The sequence below is a fragment of the Rhinoraja longicauda genome, chromosome 21, assembly GCF_053455715.1.
Source record: "Rhinoraja longicauda isolate Sanriku21f chromosome 21, sRhiLon1.1, whole genome shotgun sequence".
NCBI classification, from domain to species: domain Eukaryota; kingdom Metazoa; phylum Chordata; class Chondrichthyes; order Rajiformes; family Arhynchobatidae; genus Rhinoraja; species Rhinoraja longicauda.
In genome coordinates, this window is record NC_135973.1 from 13,957,591 (window position 1) to 13,973,412 (window position 15,822).

Here is a 15,822-nt window from a genome sequence, read left to right on the forward strand (position 1 = left end):
TTGTCTTGGCACAATGTCACCAAACTCTCTGTCTCCTTCCTATATTCCATCGCATCATCATTTGGAATCTTACCAATGCTGGGTAGATTGTGTCCCATAGAATCCCCTCCAGTAACTCAGCCACCACTCGGGCTCACTGGCCTATAGTTCCCTCGTTTGTCCTTCCAGCCATTCTTAAATATCGGTACAACACAGTGAGTGAATTGAATTGAATACTTTATTGTCACATGTGACAAGTTTGTTTGCATGCCCAAGGTACGTGTGGACAACAGAGTGCATGTCCCAGCACTGATCATGTTGTCGACAGCACCGAGTTTGTCAGAATAGCTGTGTGTACGACAGCACTGACTATCCCAGCACTGACTGTGTGATGGGGACTGTAATCCCAGCATTGCTTGTGTCTGACAAGGCTGTCATCTGAGGCACTGACTGTGTGATGGGGACTGTAATCCCAGCATTGCTTGTGTCTGACAAGGCTGTCATCTGAGGCACTGACTGCGTGTACAACAGCATTGTGTGTAACAACAGCAGTGCTCCGGCACTGACTGTGTGTACAGCAGCACTATGTCCCAACATTGTGTATGACAGGGACTGTAATCCCACCAGTGACTGTGTGAATAACAGCACTGTGTCCCAGCACTGACTGTGTGAGTGCAGTTGTTTCTTTAATCACAATGTGTCCTTCAGGGTTTCTCCTCGGCCCAACCCAGGAGGAGTGTGGCGGTGTTCTGCTTCCCAATGTCACCCAGGGAATCTCGCAGTATTCCCTGCCTGTGACCGACTCTGCCGATGGGATCAAGTGTTCCTGGATTCTGCCAGCACCCAGAGGGGCGGCCGTCGAGTTGGAGGTTGTGTCAAATCAGACGACGTCCCGGTCCGATGCCGGCTGTACTTCTGCCCACTTGACAATCAAACTGGAAGCAACAGAAAAGGAAAGAAAATTCTGTGGCCTCTTCTGGAGTATCCACGAGGCTGGAAAGAAACTTGTGATCCGAGGGCGAGGGCCGGTTGTTATCACTCTTAAAGCATTGGCTTCTGGCTTCAAGCATGGATTTACCTTGCTGTACTTGGGTAAGTTTGGTGGACTGAGCCAGAACGAGACCCCTGCCATTGTAAGAGAGTGGATGCCTGAGACAGAGAGGGTTTTCACCATTATTCTGTGTGTCAGTACTTTGTCTCCATGTGGGTGGGTGGGTGAGTGAGTGAGTGGGTGGGTGGGTGGGTGAGTGAGTGGGTGGGTGGGTGGGTGAGTATGTGGGTGGGTGAGTGGGTGAGTGAGTGGGTGAGTATGTGGGTGGGTGAGTGAGTATGTGGGTGAGTGAGTGGGTGGGTGGGTGGGTGGGTGAATGAGGGAGAATGTGGGTGGATGAGTGAGTGAGTGGGTGAGTGGATGAGTGAGTATGTGGGTGAGTGGGTGGGTGAGTGAGCGAATGAGAGAGATCTCTATAGAGATAGAGATAAATAAATAATAAAGAGGGCGAATGTTTCTTTGTTTCTGTGCATGAATACATAAGGAATCACAAATAATGGTATCGAGCAAAAAACAAAGTGCTTGAGTAACTCGGCGGGTCAGGCGGCATCTGTGGAGGGAATGAATAGGTAACATTTCAGGTCAGGTTCCAGTCTGAAGAAAGGTCCCGACCCGGAATGCCGCCTATCTATTCCCTCCACAGATGCTGCCTGGCCCGCTGAGTTACTCCAGCTTTTTATGTCTATCTTCTGTGTGTTTATATATTTCCTTCTCTGATTCTGTCGCGGATGTCGATACGTTTGACCCCAGTAAACGTGATGTAAACGGAGAGGGGGGACGATCGGGCCCCAGCATTACTAAAACTGCAAACTGAATGCTTGTATACACTGGATAAAGATATAAGATTATTAAGGGGTTGGACACGTTAGAGGCAGGAAACATGTTCCCAATGTTGGGGGAGTCCAGAACCAGGGGCCACAGTTTAAGAATAAGGGGTAGGCCATTTAGAACGGAGATGAGGAAAAACTTTTTCAGTCAGAGAGTTGTAAATCTGGAATTCTCTGCCTCAGAAGGCAGTGGAGGCCAATTCTCTGAATGCATTCAAGAGAGAGCTAGATAGGGCTCTTAAGGATAGCGGAGTCAGGGGGTATGGGGAGAAGACAGGAACGGGGTACTGATTGAGAATGATCAGCCATGATCACATTGAATGGCGGTGCTGGCTCGAGGGGCCGAATGGCTTACTCCATTCAATATTGTCTATTGTCTATAATGCCAGGGTTGTACCGGAGGAATCTCACTCATGCTTTGTTCTCATGTTTGGGACAGGATTCCCCAGCAGAGGAATGGACCCAAATGCCCCGGAGCCACTGATGGCGATTCCAACCCCTTCTCCATCCCGGGGAAAGGGAGCTGGTTTCAAACGCAAAGAGATCTCAATGTCCCCCGCGCCATCCGATCATGCCCCGACCACCAGCGGAGAGGGGCCGGCGAGGAGAGGACCTGCCGGGGTCCACCACCGCTCCCAGGTTGCTGGACGTCCCAATCTTCTAGTCCGCCCCAAGCGGGGAACCCGAGCCCGCCCGGAGTCAGGAAACATCCCGGCGGCAAGGGGTCTCCAGGCGGACCCCCGTGTCTCATCACAGCCCAACTCAGCAAGACCGGAGTCTCCAGGGGAATCTGCTGCTGACTCCCACACCAAACCCAACCTTGGTCCGCAACGCACCAGCGCCGCACAACTCAGTCAACCCAGCGGCGGGGGACCTCGCCCTGTCTCCAGCTCCAGCTCCAGCTCTCCAGGTCGCTTCTCCATCCCTGCACCGTTTGCCCGCACCTTCTCCAGCCCCACTGGAAGCCCCCAGTCCAGCTTCACCAGCGGTCGGAAGCCGTTGTCGTTCCCCGCGCCAACGCTCCCCTCCAGAGCGAATACAGACCCCAGCCCAGCGCTGACACCCAGCCCAGCCCCGAGACCCAGCCCAGCCCCGAGACCCAGCCCAGCCCCGAGACCCAGCCCAGCCCCGAGACCCAGCCCAGCCCTGAGACCCAGCCCAGCCCTGAGACCCAGCCCAGCCCCGAGACCCAGCCCAGCCCCGAGACCCAGCCCAGCCCCGAGACCCAGCCCAGCCCCGAGACCCAGCCCAGCCCTGAGACCCAGCCCAGCCCCGAGACCCAGCCCAGCCCCGAGACCCAGCCCAGCCCCGAGACCCAGCCCAGCCCCGAGACCCAGCCCAGCCCTGAGACCCAGCCCAGCCCCGAGACCCAGCCCAGCCCCGAGACCCAGCCCAGCCCCGAGACCCAGCCCTGCCCTGACACCCAGCCCAGCCCTGAGACCCAGCCCAGCCCTGACACCCAGCCCAGCCCTGACACCCAGCCCAGCCCTGAGACCCAGCCCAGCCCTGAGACCCAGCCCAGCCCCGAGACCCAGCCCTGCCCTGAGACCCAGCCCAGCCCCGAGACCCAGCCCTGCCCTGACACCCAGCCCAGCCCTGAGACCCAGCCCAGCCCCGAGACCCAGCCCTGCCCTGACACCCAGCCCTGGCTCCCTCCTATCCACCCCTGGGAACATCATGCTGGTGGATGGAGGACGGTCACTTCCCCTGACGCTGGATCCCCAGGCGCTGGATCCCCGGGCGCTGGGTCCCCAGCAGGCGGAGCCTCGGCTACAGGACTTGCATGGTGCGGTGAGCCACCAGGAAGGCAAGGCGGGCAGGCGCCGTGTGTGGGGGTCGGGGCAGGAGCCAAGGCTGACCAGGGGTGACCGTGAGACGGGCAGCAGCAGCGATGCTGAAGGCGGTCGGGGTGGGGGTCGGGGTGGGTTTGCAACCGAGCGCCGCCGGTCCCACCCCAACACCCCGCGGCCCCCAACAACAGGGTCCCAGGGGAGAGGAAAGGCCCGGGACCCGGCACCCACCCTGGAACTGGACCCCGGCTCCACTGAGAGACCCCCCGCCTCTCAGTCTTCAACAGACCACTGGGAGGTTGCACTGGGCTCCGAGCGACACAGTGCCCCCTCCCCTCACACCAGCCCCAGCTCACTCCCCAATACAAACGCAGGTGATCTCCGAAGCCACCATCTGCTGACCTCAGCAGAAGTGAGTCAGCTTGGCGACATGCAGAGGAAATTCCAGTTCAAAGCCCTTTCCACCGCCGCTCCAGCAGCCCACAGCCAAGCGGTGACCAAACCGGGGAATGTGTTAGAAAGTTCTGAACTGGCGACACATTCTTCCAAGTTCCCAGTGGGGGCAACTTCCAACGACCAGGAACCCAGTGCTGGAAGTTTGATCTGCGAGCCAGGAGCCAGCGGCAGTGCCCAACTCGCTGGAACCCGTTCAGCTGTTCCTTCTATGAATAATGTGGACACCACACATCACACTGCACCGCCACACTCACTGCGAGTGGGTGGAAGGTACATGACAACGGGACCCATCCACACCACCCCCAGTCCCGGACGTTTCACCGGCCTGGCGAGCCTTTCCACCACCGAAGGGAATGGAGGTGAAATGGGTTCAGATGAATGGATGTGGAACGATGATGGGTGGAAAGCCGGTGGAGACACCACACTGGAGATCCATGAGAATAGCCTCAGACCCGACCAAAGGTTGGTGGTTCCTCCAAGGAATGAGCCTGAGGTGGGATTCCTGGTCACTTCCAGTATACCGGAGACAGTAAAGGTCAGAAACAGATCAGAAACGCCCTCTGTCAGGGCTGTAGCATCAGTGGTGAGCACAGGGCCTTCTTGGGAAGTCCTGTGGTTAGACGGGAGAACCAACTCACTCTTCAACTCCAGACAGGAAAATAGGGCAGAGTCTCTGCCCCCGAGTACTGTTGCACCTGGGACCGGAGACCTACCAACCTTCAACTCTACACCTGAGCTCATCATACCACCGCCTCTAGCAAATAGAAGCCCAGCACCCACTGACGTTGACTTCAGCAATACTCCACCCAGTGAGATGGATCTCCAAACAGCCCAGCCATTCACATGGTTTCCCTGGAGATCGCCAACGCTGCCTAACACAAGACCATCACGTCAAATCACCTTGCCCAGTGCATGGTCTTCAGGAAGAGTGGTCGTGTCACCGGGCAAGTCCTCGGCACAAGACCAGAACCAGGAAGTGACCACCTTCGGAAGGTTGGAGGTCGTTCCAACCACCCCTTCCTTGACGTTTGATTTCTCAGACCCAACCCATTCTGGGGCACAACTCCCACCATCCTCGTCGCTGCCTGTTTCAGTGACCAACTTGGTCAAGTCCCAGCCACCTGAGCTTGGCCTTCTGACAACATCTCAGCCTAATGTTGACCAGTGGGATGGGGTGACTTGGCAAAGGCCTGGCAGCTCCTCTGCAGCCTCAAGTAGGACATCAGCCTTACCGACCAGGGTCAGCTTGAAGGTGAACTCTCCTCCACCACCTTCACCTTCTGCAGAGGGCTCTTTAGTCAGTGAGGAACCTTTCACGTCATGGATGCTGAGTTCAGTGCCCAGAGGTTCTTCAAAGCTTCCTATCGCACATGTTGGCACAGAAGATCAAGCTATGTTGTCAGCACGGCCTTGGTTAACTGAACAATGGCAATGGAAAATGTTGACGATGTTAGCCGATGTCACTGAGCTTGATTCCGTGGTGGTAACAAGCAGTCATGGGGAGATAACTACATCACGTTCGTCAGCTCCTCCCAAAATCACCCCACAACTCTCGTCAACTTTAGTACCAACTGAGTTATTTATAACACAGAGCACTCCAAGCACCTCAACACTCAGCAAGGATACCAGACAGACATGGAGCCCAGACATCAATGGGACACTAATCACAGACGTCAGTCAGACACTAACTACAGACGTCAATCAGACACTGAGCCCAGACATCAGTCAGACAGTGAACACAGACATCAGTCAGAAACTAAAAACGGACATCAGTCGGACAGTGAACACAGACGTCAGTCAGACACTAAACACAGACGTCAGCCAGACACTGAGCCCAGACGTCAGCCAGACACTGAGCCCAGACGTCAGCCAGACACTGAGCCCAGAAGTCAGTCAGACACTAAACACAGATGTCAGTCAGACACTGGGCCCAGAGGTCAGTCGGACACTGAGTGCAGGCAGCAGCTGGACACCGCTAACGGATATCACTCAGACACAGAAAACACACATCAGAAGTACACGGAGTACAGACATCACTTGGACACAGAGCAGAGATGTCAGTCTGATCGAGAGCACAGACATCATTGGGACAGACAGCAAGAACGTCAGTCAGACACTAAACACAGACATCAGTCAGACACAGAGCACAGACATCAGTCAGACACGGAGCACAGACATCAGTCAGACACTGAACCCAGACAGCAGTCAGACACTAAACACAGACATCAGTTGGACACTGGGCCCAGAGGTCAGTCGGACACTGAGTGCAGGCAGCAGCTGGACACTGCTAACGGATATCACTCAGACACAGAGCACACACATCAGCAGAACACGGAGCAGAGCTGTCAGTCTGATTGAGAGCACGGGCATCATTGGGACAGACAGCACGAACGTCAGTCAGACACAGAGCACAGACATGAGTCCGACACAGAGCACAGACATCAGTCAGACACTGAACCCAGACATCAGTCAGACACTGAACCCAGACATCAGTCAGACACCAAACACAGACATCAGTCAGACACAGAGCACAGACATCAGTCAGACACCAAACACAGACATCAGTCAGACACAGAGCACAGACATCAGTCAGACACCAAACACAGACATCAGTCAGACAAAGAGCACGAACGTCAGTCAGACACTGAACCCAGACATCAGTCAGACACTGAACCCAGACATCAGTCAGACACAGAGCACAGACATCAGTCAGACACAGAGCACAGACATCAGTCAGACACTGAACCCAGACATCAGTCAGACACAGAGCACAGACATCAGTCAGACACCAAACACAGACATCAGTCAGACACAGAGCACAGACATCAGTCAGACACAGGGCACAGACATCAGTCAGACACTGAACCCAGACATCAGTCAGACACCAAATACAGACATCAGTCAGACACAGAGCATAGACATCAGTCAGACACAGAGCAGGGACAGTCAGTCACTGAGCGCAGACATTACTCAGTCACTGGGCACAGATGCCAGTCAGACTCTGAGCACAGACGTCAACTGGACAGAAAGCATCGACATCAGCCAGACGGAGAGCATGGCTGTGAGTGAGACAGCGAGTACAAGCAACAGGTGGACATCCAGCACAGATGACAGTCAGACAGAGGGCTCGGATATCAGTCGGACAGAGAGCACAGACATCAGCTGGACATTGGGCACGAATATCAGTCAGACACTGACCATGGATGTTAACGAGACACAAAACCAGGACATCATTAATACACTGACTTCACACATCAGACCTACACTGAGTACAGGTGTCAGTCAGACACAGAACACCGACATTAGTCAGACATTGAGTATGGGCACCAGTCTGACACAGAACACGGGTGTCAGTCGGACACAGAGCACAGACATCAGTCAGACACTGGGCCCAGAGGTCAGTCAGACACAGAGCACAGGCATCAGTCAGACACTGGGCCCAGACATCAGTCAAACACTAAACACAGACATCAGTCAGACACAGAGCACAGGCATCAGTCAGACACTAAACCCAGACATCAGTCAAACACTAAACACAGACATCAGTCAGACACAGAGCACAGGCATCAGTCAGACATTAAAACCAGACATCAGTCAGACACTGGGCCCAGAGGTCAGTCGGACACTGAGTGCAGGCAGCAGCTGGACACGGCTAACGGATATCACTCAGACACAGAGCACACACATCAGAAGTACACGGAGCAGAGATGTCAGTCTGATCGAGAGCACGGGCATCATTGGGACAGACAGCATGAACGTCAGTCAGACACAGAGCACAGACATCAGTCAGACACCAAACACAGACATCAGTCAGACACAGAGCACAGACATCAGTCAGACACAGAGCACAGACATCAGTCAGACACAGGGCACAGACATCAGTAAGACACAGGGCACAGACATCAGTCAGACACCAAACACAGACATCAGTCAGACACCAAACACAGACATCAGTCAGACACAGAGCACAGACATCAGTCAGACACAGGGCACAGACATCAGTCAGACACTGAACCCAGACATCAGTCAGACACCAAATACAGACATCAGTCAGACACAGAGCATAGACATCAGTCAGACACAGAGCAGGGACAGTCAGTCACTGAGCGCAGACATTACTCAGTCACTGGGCACAGATGCCAGTCAGACTCTGAGCACAGACGTCAACTGGACAGAAAGCATCGACATCAGCCGGACGGAGAGCATGGCTGTGAGTGGGACAGCGAGTACAGGCAACAGGTGGACATCCAGCACAGATGACAGTCAGACAGAGGGCTCGGATATCAGTCGGACAGAGAGCACAGACATCAGCTGGACATTGGGCACGAATATCAGTCAGACACTGACCATGGATGTTAACGAGACACAAAACCAGGACATCATTAATACACTGACTTCACACATCAGACCTATACTGAGTACAGGTGTCAGTCAGACACAGAACACCGACATTAGTCAGACATTGAGTATGGGCACCAGTCTGACACAGAACACGGGTGTCAGTCGGACACAGAGCACAGACATCAGTCAGACACTGGGCCCAGAGGTCAGTCAGACACAGAGCACAGGCATCAGTCAGACACTGGGCCCAGAGGTCAATCAGACACAGAGCACAGGCATCAGTCAGACACTAAACCCAGACATCAGTCAGACACAGGGCACAGACATCAGTCAGACACTGGGAACAGACATGAGTCAGACACAGAGCACAGACATGAGTCAGACATTGACCGTGGATGTTCTCCAGACACAGAGCCAGGACATCATTAATACACTGACATCACACATCAGACCTACGCTGAGTACAGGTGTCAGTCAGACACAGAACACTGACATTAGTCAAGCACTGGGTATGGAAGTCAATCAGACACAGAACACGGTTGTCAGTCGGACAGAGAGCACAGGTGTAATTGGGACAAGGGGTGTGGACATCGATCAGACACGGGGCAGGGTTGGCTCTGCTGTAACTTTGCCCGCACCTAACACCGGATCATTTGCATTCCTGCACCCTACGTCCCAGCCAAGCATCAATGCATCAGTCAGGCCAACATGGCGATCTGAGGACACAGAGAGAGTGGGAGCTGTGGGGAGCACCGGGCAGCAGCAACACGCAGCTACCACCTACACCGTTGCAGAATACGTGGTCCCACTGTCCACTCCTCCAGAGAGACACAAGAGGTTTTTAATCGTGGAGGACCAGTTACCACAGGTCAGAGGTACGCCTGAACCGCCTAGTGTGGCTGGGCTGGTTAAGTTTCTGGCAAACGATGACGTCCAAAATGTTGACAAGGGGCGACTGAACCATAATGATGGATGGGAGGAGGGAGAAGAAGAAATGACCGCGGTGGGACAAGACTTTGATTATGTTCGCTGATTTTCCAAGGCAGCGTGAAGTGTAGATGGAGTCAATGGTGGGAAGTCTTGTCTTTTTTAATGCACTGGGCCACATCTACAACGAGTTTGGTGGGATTATGGTGTAGAAGGCAGAGCTGTAGTTGATAAATAGGAATCTGATGTTGGTGTCGAGGTGTTCCAGAGATGGGTTCAGGACCAGGGACATGGTGGCTGGTGTGGGCCCGTTGTGACGGTAAGCAAACTACAGTGGATCAAGGCTGGCTGGGAAGGTGGAGTTAATGTGCTCCGTCACCAGGCTCTCAAAGCACTTCATGGATGTCTTAGCCGTTGAATGGTAATCATTAAGGCATGACACCTTACTTTTCTTCAGCAGCGGAATGATAGTGGTCTTTTTGAGGCAGGTGGCGACCTCAGAATGGTGTAGTGAGAGGTTAAAGATAGAAAATAGGTGCAGGAGGAGGCCATTCGGCCCTTCGAGCCAGCACCACAAGATGTGTCTCGTCTGTGAATATTTCTGCCAGTTGATCTGTTGTGCACAGTTCTGGTGTGGACATTTTCGGTTTAGATTTAGGTTCAGATTTATTATTGTCGGACGTACCAAGAAAAGCTTTGCTTTGCATGGTATCCAAATAGGTCAGATACATAGCTACAATCAGTTCAAACTCGTACAATAGATGGGCAAAGGGGAAGATACAGAGTGCGGAATAACTATTGGCGAATAAATAAGGGCGGCACGGTGGCATAACGGTAGAGCTACTATCTTACAGCGCCAGAGACCCAGGTTCGATCCTGACTACTGGTAACAGAGTTTTTGTCCGTTCTCCCCATGACCTGCGTGGGTTTTCTCCGAGATCTTCGGTTTCCTCCCACACTCCCAAGACGTACAAGTTTGTAGGTTAATTGGCTCGGTTTGAATGTAAAATTGTCCCTAGTGTGTGCAAGATAGTGTTAGTGCGCAGTGATCGCTGGTCGGTACAGACTCGGTGGGACGAAGGGCCTGTTTCCGCGCTGTATCTCTAATCTAAACTAAACTAAACTATTGGATTTAAAGTACTTCAGGATTCTCAAGACTAGGGAAGGTGCCGTAAAAGTCAGTTTCCTTTTATTGCAACCAACAAGTCGAGCAATTCCAATCAGATTCCCTCAGATGCTGACTGCGTTGAACAATAAGAAATGATTCAGAGATCCAGTATTTTCAGACAGAAAATTCCAGCAGTCCTTAGCATTCCTGGAGAGAGGAACAGGATAAATATTTCAGCATGATAACCTTGTACTTTACTCAGGCCTGAGGAATGTTCGCTTCACAATATAATGTTAACTCTTCACTGCTTAGTACATCCAGGATTTTTCTGACTAATTTCCGAGGTCCAGCATCTGCAGTATTTTCCATTTCGGCATCTTCGTGCTTTTTCTAAAATGGTATAAATGCCCTTCTGATTGGAGAGGAGAGTAGATTTTTAGTTGTAAAGACCAGTCAGAAGTGTCTAGTGTCAGAACTAGAATTCTGTGAAGCTCCTGAGGCCGAGGTTAATTCAGGGGCAGAGTTTAAATGCAGAAAGATATATAAAAGCTGTGTGTTTGTTTTAAAACTGTTCACACTTTTAGCTTCATGGACAGACATTTTTCCATTCAGGAAGTGGCTCATTTCCTCCCGGAATACTTTGCATTGTCAACTTTATCTGCAACTCATTGAAGTTAACGTACCATAGTCGCTCCACTCCTTTATATCTCCACCCCAAGGGCAACATTTCTTCGCCCTGGCCACTCCTTATTCTCCCCTCTCCCATCAGGCAAGAGGTATAGAAGTGTGAAAAAGCACACCTCCAGATTTGGGGACAGTTTCTTCCCAGCTGTTATCGGGCAACTGAACCATCCTACCAACAACTATCCAGCTCATTATTCTTTAATCGGATGTTACTGGACTTTATCTTACACTAAACGTTATTCCCATATCATGTATCTGTACCCTGTGATGGCACAATTGTAATCATGTTTTGTCTTTCTGCTGACTGGTTAGCACGCAACAAAGGCTTTTCACTTTACCTCGTACACATGAGGTAGAGTGAAACTAAACTAAACTAAACCTAGTGCCTATCACAATTGCATGCTCAGTTACACTGTGATTCACCTGCATTTACCAGTACACTTTTCCAGTGTTACATATTTACTGAACTGTGCCCAGCAGCGCTATGCCCCAGTGTTATGCAGTGACAGACCTGTCCTCACCTGTACTGTATCCCAGTTATACAGCGATAGACCTCTCCCCACCAGTGCTGTACCCCAGTGTTATACAGTGACAGACCTGTCTCCACCAGTGTTGTACCCCAGTGTTATACAGTGACAGACCTGTCCCCACCAGTACTGTACCCCAGTGTTATACAGTGACAGACCTGTCCCCACCAGTGTTGTACGCCAATGTTACGCAGTGACAGACCTGTCCCCACCAGTGCTGTACCCCAGTGTTATACAGTGACAGACCTGTCCCCACCAGTGTTGTACGCCAGTGTTATACAGTGACAGACCTGTCCCCACCAGTACAGTACCCCAGTTATACATCGATAGATCTGATCAAAAACACTAGTGCATTTCTACAGCATTATGTCAAATGATCTTATTCCTGTGAAGCATTCTTATATGACACGTCAGAATGTAATTTATCTGGAGACAAATAGCTTGGTCAGTGTTGTTGGTTATAATGATGCAATGTTGTGGGAAGGATATTCCGGTGCTTGATTCATGGTCAGTAAAGGCACAGTTGCAATGGTGGAGTGGTTATATTCATGGCAGGAATTGGAGACAGGAATTGAAGGAATGACAATATCTCCGTGTAAGGTTATGGTGTTTGGGAGATGTGGGATAATGGAGGAACTTGGATCAGTAATGATAACCTCAGTGCTCTCTCTTGCAGAGGGCATCACTGTAAAGATTCCAACAAAGCTTATTCTGGACATGAGCTTTAATCACCACCTGGAAGACTCAAAGTCAGACGAATACCAGAACCTGGCCAAGGATTTCACACTCAAAGTAAGACTTTAAAGTCATGATCTGATCAGCAGCTCTCATTTGGGTTGGCTTGTTCTACCGCTGAGAATGGTTTAAGGGAGATTATAGGTTGTTGTTGCTCTGCATCCCTCAGAGAATTAGACAAGCAGTCAGTGCCTCCACATCAGGTACAGGATGTGTGTCATCCTTGTGTCCACGTTAAAACCAATTCAAATGCCATGACACAATTTTGTGCGATCAACCATAAAAACCTGGAGGACATTGTACAACATCTGAAATCCTCCTCCTGCCGCCTTGATATTCTGCCAACAGGCTTTTTCAAAAATGTCTCAAATTATTTGGCCTCAGACCTTCTACAAATTGTAAACACGTCTCTTCTCTCGGGTGTCTTCCCACAGGCCCTGAAAACTGCAGTCATCAAGCCGCTCTTGAAAAAGAACAATCTAGACACGTCACTAATGAGCAATTACAGGCCCATTTCAAACCTTCCATTTTTAAGTAAAATCATTGAAAATTTTGTTTTTCAACAGCTTAACAACTTCTTATCACTAAATGACTGTTTAGCTGTCTTCCAGACAGGGTTTCGACCACACCACAACACTGAGACTGCTCTTGTTAAGGTCTTCAGTGACATCCACTTAAATACAGACAGTGGCAAAATTTCAGTCTTGGTATTACTGGATCTCAGTGCTGCATTTGACACGGTCGACCACACCATATTACTAGACCGATTGGAAAACTGGGTTGGACTTTCTGGCACAGTACTAAACTGGTTTGAATCCTACTTAAAGAACAGGGACTACTTTGTGTCTATAGGTAATTACACATCAGAGCAGGCAAATATGACATGTGGAGTTCCCCAGGGATCCATTCTGGGGCCTCTTCTGTTTAACATCTACATGCTTCCACTGGCTCAGATTATAGAAAACAACAAAATAATTTACCATAATTATGCAGACGACACACATATTTACATAACCATCTCAACAGGGGCCGATGGTCCAATGCAAACACTGAGTAAGTGCATCGAACAAATCAACGATTGGATGTGCCAAAACTTTCTTCAATTAAATGAAGACAAAAGTGAGGTAGTTGTTTTTGGAGCCAAAGAGGAACGATTAAAAATCAGTGCTCAGCTTCAATCGGCATTGTTAAAAACCACAAACAAAGCCAGAAATCTTGGTGTAGTCATGGACTCCGACCTGAATTTCAACAGCCACATTAAGACTATTACAAAGCAAGCCTACTATCACCTTAAGAATATATCAAAGGTTAATGAACTTATGGCTCAGCAGGATTTGGAAAAACTTGCCCATGCATCAGTAGACTTGGCTACTGTAATGCTGTCTTTAGAGGTCTCCCTAAAAAATCAATTAGCGGCAGCTGATTCATAACGATGCTGGACTAGTCCTCACTAAGACCAAGAAAGTGGATCACATCACTCCAGCTCTGAGGTCTTTACACTGGCTTCCAGTTTGTTAATTCATTGATTTCAAAATACTACTGTTGGTTTATAAAGCATTGAATGGTTTAGGGTCAAAATACATTTCTGACCTTCTGCTACATTATGAACCATCCAGACCTCTCAGGCTGTCTGGGACAGGTCTGTTTTCTGTCCCCAGAGTCAGAACAAAATATGGAGAAGCAGCGTTTAGTTTTTATGCACCACACATATGGAACAAACTCCCAGAAAACTGCAACTCTCAGTTCTTTTAAATCGAGGCTGAAGACTTTTCTGTTTGACGCTGCCTTTTATTAAATCAAATAATTATCCATTTATTACACTGCACTGTAACTATTATTCTTGTATTTTATACCTGTTTATACAAGCTATTCTAGCTTGTTTTTATTTTCTATTCTCTTTAATGACTGTTTTTAATTGCTTTTAATTGCTATTTAATGTTTTATGTAAAGCACTTTGAATTGCCTTGTTGCTGAAATGTGAGATATAAATAAACTTGCCTTGCCTTGAGCAAGAATACTCTCCACAATGTGCCAAAGCTCCTGGGTGTCACCATCAGCCTGAGACACCGAGGTTTCTTTACACTATGCCACCCGGGTTTACCAGATACCCCTTGACATTTTCCTTGGACAGTCCCAATTCACCCAGTATTACTTTACTTTAGAGAAACCAGAGGACCCGGAGAAACCCCACGCAGTCACAGAGAGAACGTATAAGCTCTGTACAGACTGCACCCGTAGTCGGGATCGAACCCCGGTGCCAGTGCTGTTAGGCAGCAACTCTACCGCTGCGCCACCGTGCCACCCCAACATGTTCACCTGTTACAGTAATTGCAACTCATTTCACACTGCTGTTGTTGATGGATTCCAGCAAAGGCAGGTAGAGTCAGAGACATAGAAACATAGAAAATAGGTGCAGGAGAAGGCCAATCGGCCCTTCGAGCCTGCACCGCCATTCAATATGATCATGGCTGATCATCCAGCTCAGTAACCTGTACCTGCCTTCTCTCCATACCCCCTGATCCCTTTAGCCACAAGGGCCACATCTAACTCCCTCTTAAATATAGCCAATGAACTGGCCTCAACTACCTTCTGTGGCAGAGAATTCCACAGACTCACTACTCTCTGTGTGAAGAAATGTTTTCTCATCTCGGTCCTAAAAGACTTCCCCCTTATCCTTAAGCTGTGACCCCTGGTTCTGGACTCCCCCAACATCGGGAACAATCTTCCCGCATTTAGCCTCTCCAACCCCTTAAGAATTTTATATGTTTCTATAAGATCCCCCCTCAGTCTTCTAAATTCCAGCGAGTACAAGCCTAGTCTATCCAGTCTTTCTTCATATGAAAGTTCCGCCATCCCAGGGATCAATCTGGTGAACCTTCTCTGTACTACCTCTAAGGCAAGAACGTCTTTCCTCAGATTAGGAGACCAAAACTGCACACAATACTCCAGGTGCGGTCTCACCAATGCCCTGTACAACTGCAGTAGAACCTCCCTGCTCCTAAACTCAAATCCTCTTGCTATGAATGCCAACATACCATTCGCTTTCTTCACTGAGTCATTGGGTTTCCACTTACATTGTTGCCACACTGCTCACACTGACACTGGGAGTTCAATACACACAGTTGCTGTCACTGGGTGTAGCTTCCGGTTATCACAGAATGTGTTGACTCACTCACACTGTCTCCATGTGTGTCCACTCACACCGTCACCATCACATGCCTGGCTCTCGCCTTGCTGGGTTTTGATGCCTCTTTAGGAAGCAGGAACACTGTAACTCCTCTCCTCCTCCTTTCCTGCAGATCGTTCCATTTTATGACAAGGTTCCTGGGTTTCAGCAGCTGCAGATTAAACGCTTCAGGTGATGAAGATTTCACAAACTGTTTCAGTCAGCATGCTG